The sequence below is a fragment of the Sparassis crispa genome (assembly GCF_003851025.1).
Source record: "Sparassis crispa DNA, contig_000024F, whole genome shotgun sequence".
Lineage (NCBI taxonomy): Eukaryota > Fungi > Basidiomycota > Agaricomycetes > Polyporales > Sparassidaceae > Sparassis > Sparassis crispa.
Window position 1 is genome coordinate 18,480 of NW_020939771.1, and position 11,766 is coordinate 30,245.

At 27.8% G+C, this 11,766-nt stretch overlaps 1 non-coding gene across 1 annotated transcript, besides 2 other annotated features; it reads left to right on the plus strand.

The window, feature by feature from the left end:
- Positions 1-742: 742 nt before the first annotated feature.
- Positions 743-827: a sequence feature (amino acid sequence was deduced to be 'Pseudo' by tRNAscan analysis;~tRNA-OTHER).
- A 30-nt stretch (positions 828-857) lies between these two features.
- SCP_t2500040 lies at positions 858-928 on the plus strand. The gene has a single exon. It is a non-coding gene; the product is annotated as a tRNA-Met (tRNA).
- Positions 929-1,474: 546 nt separating this feature from the next.
- Positions 1,475-1,545: a sequence feature (amino acid sequence was deduced to be 'Pseudo' by tRNAscan analysis;~tRNA-OTHER).
- Positions 1,546-11,766: the final 10,221 nt, after the last annotated feature.

Sequence of the window (11,766 nt, forward strand, 5' to 3'; positions counted from 1 at the left end):
ACTCAAAAATACAGTAGTTTTTTAGTCTTACAAGCATTAGAAAAAAAAAATTTTTTTTATTAATTTACCTAAATTATACTAACCTACTACTGAAGTTATTAATAAAAAAAAATCTAATAAATGGTTTAATGCTAAAACAAATTGTATTGTGTTAACCTGGTTAAATATAGATTTTTTATTTGCTGGCGCCCTTTTTTTAGACAGCTACATTAACGCTTTTATTACAAGAAAGAGGATTTTTTATCTTGGTTTATTGTTCTGAAATTAAACAAAACTGGTATTATTCATCTGCATAATAGCTGAAGTTTTGTTTTCAAACATGAATCATAGAAGATACTCTAATAATTTTAAAACTGGAGCTCTTCGCTATAGTAATGAAATAAGATATATCAGTCCCAATAAAATACAATTATCATTTACTCCTATTTATAAGCTAGAAAGTGGTAAAAGTCCTTTTTATTTTAGTCAAGATTATACTAGAGAACTAGTAAAAAAAATAGAAAATTAAACAATGAGAAACTATTTTATATCGCTCTCTGCTGCGCTGGCGCCAGCGAGCGCCTGTAAGATCTCATAATGGGGAACTCTTTTATACTTTTGATAAACTCTCTGTTTGGCTCGTAAAAAAAACTCTTAACATTTCATAATCAACATTTTATAGTTTATTGAACTCTAAAAGAGTATATAAAAACAAATTTAGTATCACTTCAATTCACGCCGAAATATTATACAATTAATAAAAGCGAATGTGTTGAAATTTGGTAAACAATCTCCTCTTAAGCAGGAGTGGAAGTAATTCCTTAAGAGTTCGAGTCTCTTTGTTCGTATCCGTGTTACAATGATAGTGTATCCTTTGAAGCGAGATGGTGTAAAGGCTGCATACCAGTTTCATGGCCTGTTGGATTAGGTTCGATTCCTAGTGTCGCTAAAAAAAAATAATTTATTTTAATTATAAAAATTTTTAATAAATAGTTTTTATTATTTAAATTTCATATTAAAAATAATTCTTTCTTTTTTTTAGTACTATTAATTTATAAATTTATATTTTGTAAATTATAATAGCTTTATATTTAAAGAGGAATTTAATTTGTAAAAAAAAACTTATTAAACTTATATTGTATTAAATAATAATTATTATCTTGTATTAAATTACGTACTTTGTATAGTCATTTTAATTTAATAATAATTGTACTTACTAATACTATTATATAATAATTTAGAAATAAGTGATTAAATTTTTATATAAACTGTCCCTTAAAATAATAATTATAATATATTCTTGTATTAAATACGTACAGGCGCTGGCTAACAGCCAGCGATATAATAATATAATATTAAATATTATTATTTAATAATGTAAGATTATTATTATTTTAAGACAATAATTGTTAAAAAAAGAATATAATAAGGTAATTAATATAAAATTTATAAAAAAAAAATTCAATCTTTTTCTCGCGCTAGCGCCTAAATTTGAGGTCTTTTAGTATAAAGGTTGTACAGCTACCCTTCAAGCAGCTAGTATCAGTTCAATTCTGATAAAGATCAATCATATAAATATATAAAGATATATATATAAATATCTAATAAAAAATAGTAAATAATTATATAATATATATTATATATAAAGATAATTAGTGGAGTAACATTTAAATATGCCATAGTTGGTATAACAAAATAATAATGAGCTTAATAGGAATTAGTTGATAGTTAGTTAGTTCATTTTTTAATAATAAGTATTTTTTTTTAATTTTATGAATTCCTGGCTATCTTCTACTAATGCTAAAGAGATAGGTACTCTTTATTTAGTTTTTGCAGTATTTGCTGGAATGATTGGAACAGCATTTTCTGTATTAATTAGATTAGAGTTATCAAGTCCAGGTGTTCAAATTTTACAAGGAGATCACCAATTATTTAATGTAATAATAACTGCACACGCATTTATCATGATTTTCTTTATGGTCCGTGCTCAACTAAAACAGTCACTAAAGAAAACTTAAGTTATGTTATTTATATCGCTAACAGCCAGCGCCTAAATATAAAACATTGGCTTAGTTTAAAAAGCTTTTCTACTACATCTGGTTTGTCGGCGAAAAATACCAATTTAGAAAATAAGAAAGAATAATTCTAATAATACTCGGCGCCTTATTATAAAGTTGTTATTCTAGATCCCTTTAATAACCGCTTAAAAATAGCTGAAGTAGCTAAAGGTGCTAGAGGTGTTTACCTTTTTGAGACAGATGACAATAAAGCTAGGCGCTCGCGCAGCAGAGAGCGATATATGTAGGTAGTTCTATTAATTTATATAATAGAGTGTGTTCTTATTTTATGCCTTCTATTTTGTCTAAATCTAATCGTTGAGTTCTTCGATATTTCCGGGTTTTAAAAATGTTAAACTTACTCTTTTTATTGTGGATTCAACAGCCCGGCGAAGCATGCAAGCTAGCCCCCCGAAGGCGCCGAAGGCGCCGAAGGCGCCGAAGGACTTGCAGATAATTGCTACAATATTTCATTGATTTACTTTTTCCTAGTTTAAATGTAGATTTAGAAGCAGGTGGATTTAATGTTTATCACACACGTCAAGAAGCACGAACTATTCTTCGTAAGTTCTGTGGAACACCTATCTACGTTTATGTTAATCTTACCAAATCATTAATCTTTTTATCTTATTCTAAACAATGGTTATACGCGGGCGCATATTATCGCGCCAGCGCCTATTAAATAATTGTTTGGCTCGTAAATGGAAATTTATATTTGCATGCTTCGGCTCCTTCGGCTCTCCAGCCAGCGCTTCTCTCTAGATATTATTTCAGAATTCCCTTATGAAACAATAATTACTTCAGATAAATTAGTATCGTAAATGGAAATGGTTCGAAGCAAGCAAGAGTATTTTAGCTGAAAATATACTTAAACCTGAATTAACTCGTACTTTTTCAAGTATCGGTGAATTAGCTCGACTATTAAAAGGAGATAAATGAACAATTAGATCTTATGGCAAATGTCAATCTAAAGGTTTATATAGGAATCAATGGAAATTCACTCTAATTGAGTCTCTAATAATAATTGCATAAAATATCATATAATAATGAATATTAATATAAATAATAAAGTAGTAATATTTATTAATATATGCTCAAAATAAGTAGTTAATAACATATAATATTACCTCATTAAATTATAATCTTTAGTTAATAATAAGATGTTTTAAATATTATCATTTAATGCTGCGCAGCAATTATTATTTAATTACTCATACTAATCATATAATAATTTATTTTTAGTTTAATGAGAATAACATAACATTAGTTTATTAGTTTAAACTAGTTTTAATAAGCAAAGGCATGGCCGGGATATATAGTAATATTTATCTTTCTTCTTGCTGTGTGCTGGAAACCCCTTAGAGTTTTACTAACTAGATCTACTTAAAGGTAGGAAACAGTGACATAGTAAAAATTGGGCAATCAGCAGGAAACCAAAAGCATATATTAGTAGAAGAAATAATATTCGCATCTCTTTGTCTTTAAATAATAAAAATAATATACTTGCTTAAAATATAAATAATATATTTATTAGATATGTATAATTATATATATAATTTTTTTAAGGTGTTAAGATTATTATTAATTTAAAGGGTATAGAGACGATTAAATACAATAAGAATTCTACATGTATGACTGAGTAGGATCCTCAGAGACTATACGCAAGATATCCTTTAAATATAACGTTAAATCTGAAAAGGATAAAGATATAGTCCTACCCTATTAGAAATTTTAGGGAAAAAGTATGCCTGCTTTATTAGGAGGTTTTGGTAACAAAAGTTCTATTTTATTTCTTAATAACATTTCTAACTCCTCCAATTGTTCAAGTTTAGATCTTTCTAATCAAAAGCTAAAAGAGGATTCTTCTCTCGTAACTGATATTAAATCTAATTCACAATTATGTTCTTATTTAGCTGGTTTAATTGAAGGTGATGGAACATTTGCTGTACACGATAAAAAATCCACAGCAAAAAAATATTCGCCTATGATTATTATTGTTTTTAAGAAGGCCGATCTACCTTTAGCTGATTTTCTACAATCAATAACTAAATGTGGACGTGTTCTAATAAAAGCTGATAGAGGTTATGTTCTATGGCAAATTCAAGATCTTATTGGTGTTTATACTATTGTAACTCTTATTAATGGTTATATGCGAACACCTAAAATAGAGGCTTTAAAGCGAACTATTTATTGGTTTAATGAATACATAGCTAATAATCAAAACAGCAAACTTCCTAGCACAAAAAATATCTTATCTAAAATTAATTCGCTTGAAGTTAAGGCTATGGATAATTCAGCTATAGATAGTAATCCTTGGCTTTCTGGATTTTCAGATGCCGATTCTAAATTTTCTATTAATATTCATAAAAGATCTAATAAGAATTCAATAAGAGTCCAATTATTTTACCGTTTAGAAATAAGACAAACTTATCATAGATTAAATAATGAAGAAGACCAAGTTAGTTTCTTTTCTATAATGTCTAAAGTGGCCACTTTTTTAGGTTCAAATGTACTAAGTCGAAGTAGAATCATAGGTGAAAAACAATATTATAGCTTTATTGTGATGGCTCATAATCAAATGAGTCTTAATAAAATTATTGAGTACTTTTCACAATTTCCACTTCTTTCTTCTAAATTTTTAGATTATAAAGCTTGGGCTTATGTTCTAGAATTACAAAAAGCTCATTCAAGAACTACTACTTATTTAGAAGAAGCCTTAAATATTAGAAACAATTTTAATGCCACTCGAACTACTTACAATTGGAATCATCTTAAAAATTGTTATTTAATAAAATAAAAGTTGCCGTGGTTGACTGTGAAGTCAGCCTTATTACGTTACTATTTGCGGGAAAATCCTAAAGTCCACTTATAGAACATACTGAAAACTTGATCACACCGTCGCCTAAGCGCCTATGGGTGATACACAAGAGTACAGTAGTCTTAAACATTAAGGGGAATAATCTACTTATAAAAATGGACAATCCGCAGGAAACCAAAATAAAATCCTTATTAACATATGCTGCTTATAATAAAACGCATACTTAAAATATTGTATATAATAATGCTTTGTATTAAATAATAATACTTACTATTAAGCAACGTAGTATGCGAATAAGCGTAAGTAAGATTATTTAATAATATCCGTACGTCGTAAAGGATAAATTATTGTAGGATCCTCAGAGACTATACGTAACGCGGTTATTTAACCTGAAGATATAGTCCAATCATACTCGAAAGATTATGTGTAAATGAACTATTTATTACCAGTTCAAGTAGGAGCTCCAGATTATCAAAAGATGTTTTATTTATCTTCAATCAAAAACAATCGAGAGAAAACAGTCGATCGCTCTACAAAATCTTTACCTTCTATAACTACAAAGGATCCAAATATGAAAATAGAATCAATAAAGTCTTATTTAGCTGGTATATGGGAAGGAGACGGGCATATTTTTCTCCTGCGTCGAGCGCCTCCCTTGTCTCCCATCAGACACGATCTCCGTCGAGAAAACAAAATATATCCTTATTTAGCTATAACCTTTGTAAGTAAAGATGAGCCTTTAGTAATTCATTTACAAAAGTTCTTTGGTGGTAATATTCGAGACAAAGAAAATGCGTTAGTTTGGACTATAGGTAAGATAGGCGAACTTATAAGTTTTGTAAATTTTATTAACGGTTCTTTACGTACACCTAAAATATATGAATTTAATCAATTAATTTCATGGTTAAATAAAAACTATCAGTTAAATATTAAGGAGAACTTACCTGATAATAGTCCATTAATGGAAAATGGCTGGTTCTCAGGTTTTTTTGATGCGGATGGTGGATTTAAAATTAGATATACTGATAAATTATTAGATAATAATTCTAAAGTTATCCGAAAAGGACGAATAGAGGTTCGTATATCAATTGAACAAAGACAATTTCATCCTAAAACAAATATGCCATATCAACCTATAATGGAGTCTATTGCTAAATTTTTTACTCTAAATCCTGAAAATGTAACTCATTTCGCGCGCCCGGATAAAGTTTATTGGATTGTAGAAGTAACTAGTTTATCTAAGCTAAAAATTTTAGTTGCCTACCTAAATAGATTTCCTTTATTGAGTAGTAAGCGTAATGATTTCAAAGATTGATTGATTGTTTATAATATGATGTGTAATAATGAACATCTAGATAATACAGGAAAAATGACGATTAAAAACTTAAAACTCAAAATGAATAAAAATCGTATGATTTTTGATTGGAGCCATTTAAAACATATTAAAATATAGTCTTGTTTATAATAACCTTATAAATATTAAATGGGTTAATTGCAAGGAAATCTTATTATTAAGACAATTTGCAGCGAAATCTAATTTAGCATTGTATGTTAGATAGGAAACTCTCTAATATAAAATTAGAAACGTTCAACGACTAGAAAGTGAGTAGTGCTAACAATACCCTTTCCAAGAAAGCCCAATGGTCTTATAATTATTTTAAGAACCAATGACATAGTCTGAACCTAATAGTGATATTTGGAAATAAAAATAAAAAAATTTATGATAACAAAATTGATGGCCTTTCCTAGATTGAATAATATCTCATTTTGGTTATTACCTCCTTCATTAACTTTATTATTATTAAGTGCATTAGTAGAAAATGGAGCTGGTACTGGATGGACAGTTAAACAAAAGCTGTCATACTATAGAGATATAGTCTTAAATAAACCCTACTCGATGCGAGAAACTCAACTATTAGGAAGTAATTGCTCATTGTTATTTATTACAATAGAAAAAATATTACTAACTTGGAGACAATTCGCTTGGATAAATAATTTACATTTATTCCATCAGAGACTATACGTAGGGCGTCTTATATCACAATTCTCTACTGTCCAAACGAATAAAAAGACACTTTCAGAAAATAAAGACATCTTTTATCAATGGTTAGTTGGATTTACAGATGGTGATGGGACTTTTTCTATTAATCATCAAAATAATAATTGGTCTTTAACTTTTAAATTAAGTCAAAGTACTTACAATTTAAGATTGCTATCTTTTATAAAAAGTCAGCTAGGTGTTGGACAAATTAACATAGAAAAAAAAAATAATATGGCTAATTTTAGAATCAGAGATCGTTTATTATTAGAATCAATTATATTTCCTATTTTTGATAAATATCCTTTACTTACAACTAAATATTATAATTATATTAAATTTAAAGAAGTTTATTCTGTGATATCTGATAATTCATTACCTAAAGCAGATAAAGATATAATTATATCAAACCTTGTTAAGTCAAAACCACCTGTAGATTATATTTCTCCAGCATGGTTATTAGTTAATAATAATGTAACTGATGTTGAATCTGCTTCTAAAGTGGTAAGTAAACCTTGATTAATTGGTTTCACTGAAGCTGAAGGAAGTTTTTATTTAGTTGCTAAATCAACTAATAGATTAGTACATGCTTTTGAAATAACACAAAAACTAGATAAAATCGTATTAATATCTATTAAATATATATTAGGTATTAGTACTAATGTTAAAGTTAGAGGACATTATTCAATTGGGACAACTAATTCTCGTGCTATTGAAAATATTATCGAATATTATAGAAATACGATGAAAGGTATGAAAGCCTTAGAATATCGAATTTGGTCTCGATCTTATTTTAAACATAAAGGAGACTTTATAGCTTTAAATAATATTCGAAATCGTGTGAGAGTTATGAGAACAAGAAAAAATACATTAGATAATTTAAATAATACTCGCTGGCTGTTAGCCAGCCCTTTATTATAGTTTATTATGCATTTTTAAATAAGATGAAGGAATAGTCCGATCTCTAATGAGAATTAGAGCGTGTAATGATAATATTCAATTTTTAATTGATTATGAGATTACCAACATAAATGTTATCCTCCATTAGCTGGAGTTCAAAGTCACTCTGGTGCTAGTGTAGATCTTGCTATCTTTAGTTTACACCTAGCTGGAGTGTCTTCTTTATTAGGTGCTATTAACTCAAATTCTGATTATGATCTTTTTATGTCTTTTACATTTTTGTTTATAAATTTAAAAAGCCCACTGAGCTTTAGATTAACCTTTAAACGTTGTTTTAGTTCTAATTATAACTCAAATACTAAAATAGAGAATGATAAATGGAAAATAATTTTAGGGAGAAGCGGCCCAATTCAATATTCTCATAAATTAGCTAATGAGCAAATTAAAAGCGGTAAACCTGTTACAGCAAAGATAATTAATGATATTTTAGCTTATTGTAAGATTAAAATTACTGAAGAGGGGTTAAAAAATTTACTTAATGCTCCCAGCTTTGTTCTAAATGATTTAGATAAAGATGAAACAATAAAAATTATTAAAGAAAATATTGGATCACCTTTTAGTAAAATTCAGATACCCGGAGTCTATATATTTAAACATCAAAATACTGGAGCAAAATATGTAGGTTCATCTTCACAGTTAGCTCTTAGATTGTATGGTTATCTAAAAAGAAGACATAAAGCAATAGGTAAATTAGTACCTTTTTATCGCGCCAGCGCCTATAAAGAGAGATTGTCACATTTTTCTTTAGAGGTAATACCTTTGTGCCGGTACGGAGAAATTTATGATTTTAGATCTGAAATAGTATTAGAACAATATTTTTTATTAGATCCTAGTTTTAATTTAAATACTATAAAAGTTGCAAATAATCCTAGTGGATCCAATGCGAAGCCTTTATATATGTACAATAGAGATAAAAGCATCTTGTATTATTCTTCAATGCAACAAAAAGATTTCATAAATAATCTTAATATTAGTCATTTTACATTTACTAAACATTTAAAAAACGGTACTTATTATTTGGGTAAATATCTTTTTACTAGAGAACCTGTATTCTCCGCTAAAATTAAAGATATCTCTATATTAGATTTAGCTTTACAGTTGGAAAAAGATAGAGTAAAATTTAATAAAAATAAGCCTATAAATAGTTTAAGTAAATCGGTATTACTAATTGATGTAAACAATAATAATACTAAACTGTTTTTTAGTATAGGTAAATGTATAGAATATTTAAGAAACAAGGGTTTACCCGCTACACAGCAAACATTGGTTAAATATATAAATAAAGATAAAGCTTATCACGGTTATATTTATAAATATGTGTAAAAAATAAATCTATTATAAAATGGGGTTAATATAAATTTTTTAACTATATGCTGAAACAGCTTAGTGTCTATAAGTACTCCTCTCCTTGTCATCCTTTCATCCATGGATGGAGGCGCTGGCGCGAAATGGGGGTGAGGACGGATGACAGTTAAAATCTTATAGGCTATGTTTAATCAGCAGGAGTTTTCCCCAGAGACTATACGTTAAACACCGTATATCCTTAAAATAAAAATTCTTTTTTACCGATTATTTTATTTTAAGACTAACGCTGAAGAGATAGTCCACAATATAAAATAGTTAATAATATTTAACTATTATATGTGTCATTACTACAGTACTTAATATGAGAACTAATGGAATGAGCTTACACAAATTACCGTTATTTGTATGGGCTATATTTGTAACAGCTATCTTATTATTAATTTCACTACCGGTATTAGCTGGTAAACTTATACTGCCAGCTTTAAATTTGGCTATATGCTGGGAACTGTTTCATCATTATATTGAAACACAATCAGCAGGAAACCTATTTTATTTAAATTTAATAGGGATCTTCAGAGACTATACGCCAGAATTTATCTGTTGTAATATTTTACCTTTATCTCAAGTAAAAATTAATAAAACTGAAATTGAAAAAGAAAAAGATTTAGTTGATTTAAATTTTAGTTCTTATTTAACAGGTTTAATTGAAGGAGATGGTACAATAGTAGTTCCAAAAACGGAAAGATCTCCTAAAGGAAAACTAAATTATCCTTCCATTCAAATTGTTTTTCATTTAAAAGATCTACCATTAGCTTTAATAATTCAAAAAGAATTAAAGAATGGATCACTTTCTAGAAAAAAAGGAGTAAATGCTTATATTTTAACTATTAATAATTTTGATGGATGATTATTATTAACTTCATTATTGAATGGTAATATGAGAACTCCTAAAATTTATGCTTTATATAATTTAATTGATTGGTTAAATTTAAGACTTGATTTAAATATTCCTAAAAAATCTATAAATAATAGTCCATTAGATTCTAATGCTTGGTTATCTGGTTTTATTGATGCGGATGGTCATTTTATCGCGCCAGCGCCTAGTAGAACTACTTCTTCTAGTAAGTATCCAAGAGTAGAATGTAAATTTGAATTAAGTCAAAGACAAAAAGATCATAATTATAGAAGTAATTTATATTTTCTAGAAATGATTGCAAATTTATTACTTTCTTCTGTTAAGGAAGTTAGAAAGGATAAACCTAAACCTGAATATAGAGTAAGAACAACTAGTTTAAAGGGTAATTTAGTTTTAGAAAATTACTTAAATAGATTTACTTTATTTGGTAGTAAATATTTAGATTATAAAGATTGAATTAAAGTTTTAGACTATTTTAAGTCTGGTCAATTTAAACATAAACTATTTATTGAAGAAATAATTTCTATTAAATCTGGTATGAATGATCACAGAATTGTTTTTACTTGGGATCATTTACAAAAATTTTACAGCTTAGATAAATAAAATATAGTCCCAACATACATGTGAATGTATGAGAATTTACCTTAAATGTATTCTTTAATACATTTATGAGACACAAAAGTCATGGAACCTAGTTCAGTAAATCAAGATTTTAGGGTATTACTATGCTTCTTACAGATAGAAACTTTAATACTAGTTTCTATGATCCAGCCGGTGGAGGTGATCCAGTATTGTATCAACATCTTTTCTGGTTCTTTGGTCATCCAGAAGTAAACAAACACAATGTAAGCTTCTTAATATTGCTATATGCAGGAATAACTTCATTATATATTTATATAAGTTTAAAATACTTCAACCTAATTAAGGTCATAGTAGCAAAGTTTAAACAAAGAAGTCAATCTGCAGGTAATTTTGTTAAATTTATTAATAAAAGCTCCTCAGAGACTTTACGTAATAATTATGAGATTAAAAAGATTTCTATTCATGTACCTACTCATTTAAAACCAACAAGCGACACTGAATTTGGTCATTACTTAGCAGGTTTAATAGATGGGGATGGTAATTTTTCTAATACACCGCAATTAGTTATTATTTTTCGAGACGCATTTTTAGCTTATTATATTAAAGGTAGAATAGGTTACGGTAATGTTTATAAAGTTAAAAATAAAAAAGCAGTAATATTAGTAGTAGCTCATCGAGCAGGAATAGTTAAAGTACTTAATTTAATAAATGGAAAAATTAGATCTCAAAATAAACTAGATCAGATAAATAATAATATATTGTCAAATCCTTATTTTAAAACATTTTCTAATTTTAGTGTTAATCATAATTTAAATAATCATTGGTTAGCTGGCTTTTCTGATGCTATAGCAAACTTTAATATCCAATTAATAACTAAAACTAATAATAGTTACCCTTGCCCGGGAGAGGGAAATAAAAACCCTTATCCTAAAGATTTACCTGATACTAGAATAGTTGTTTGGGGTAAAAATATATCCTCTTCAGTAGGGTTAGGTCGATTTACAAAACAAGTAAGTAATATGATTGAAATTCCTGCTTATCAACAAAGTGTTATAACAGGATTAATGCTCTCTGATGGATGGTTAACTTTTGCTTCAAAAACTAGTAAATC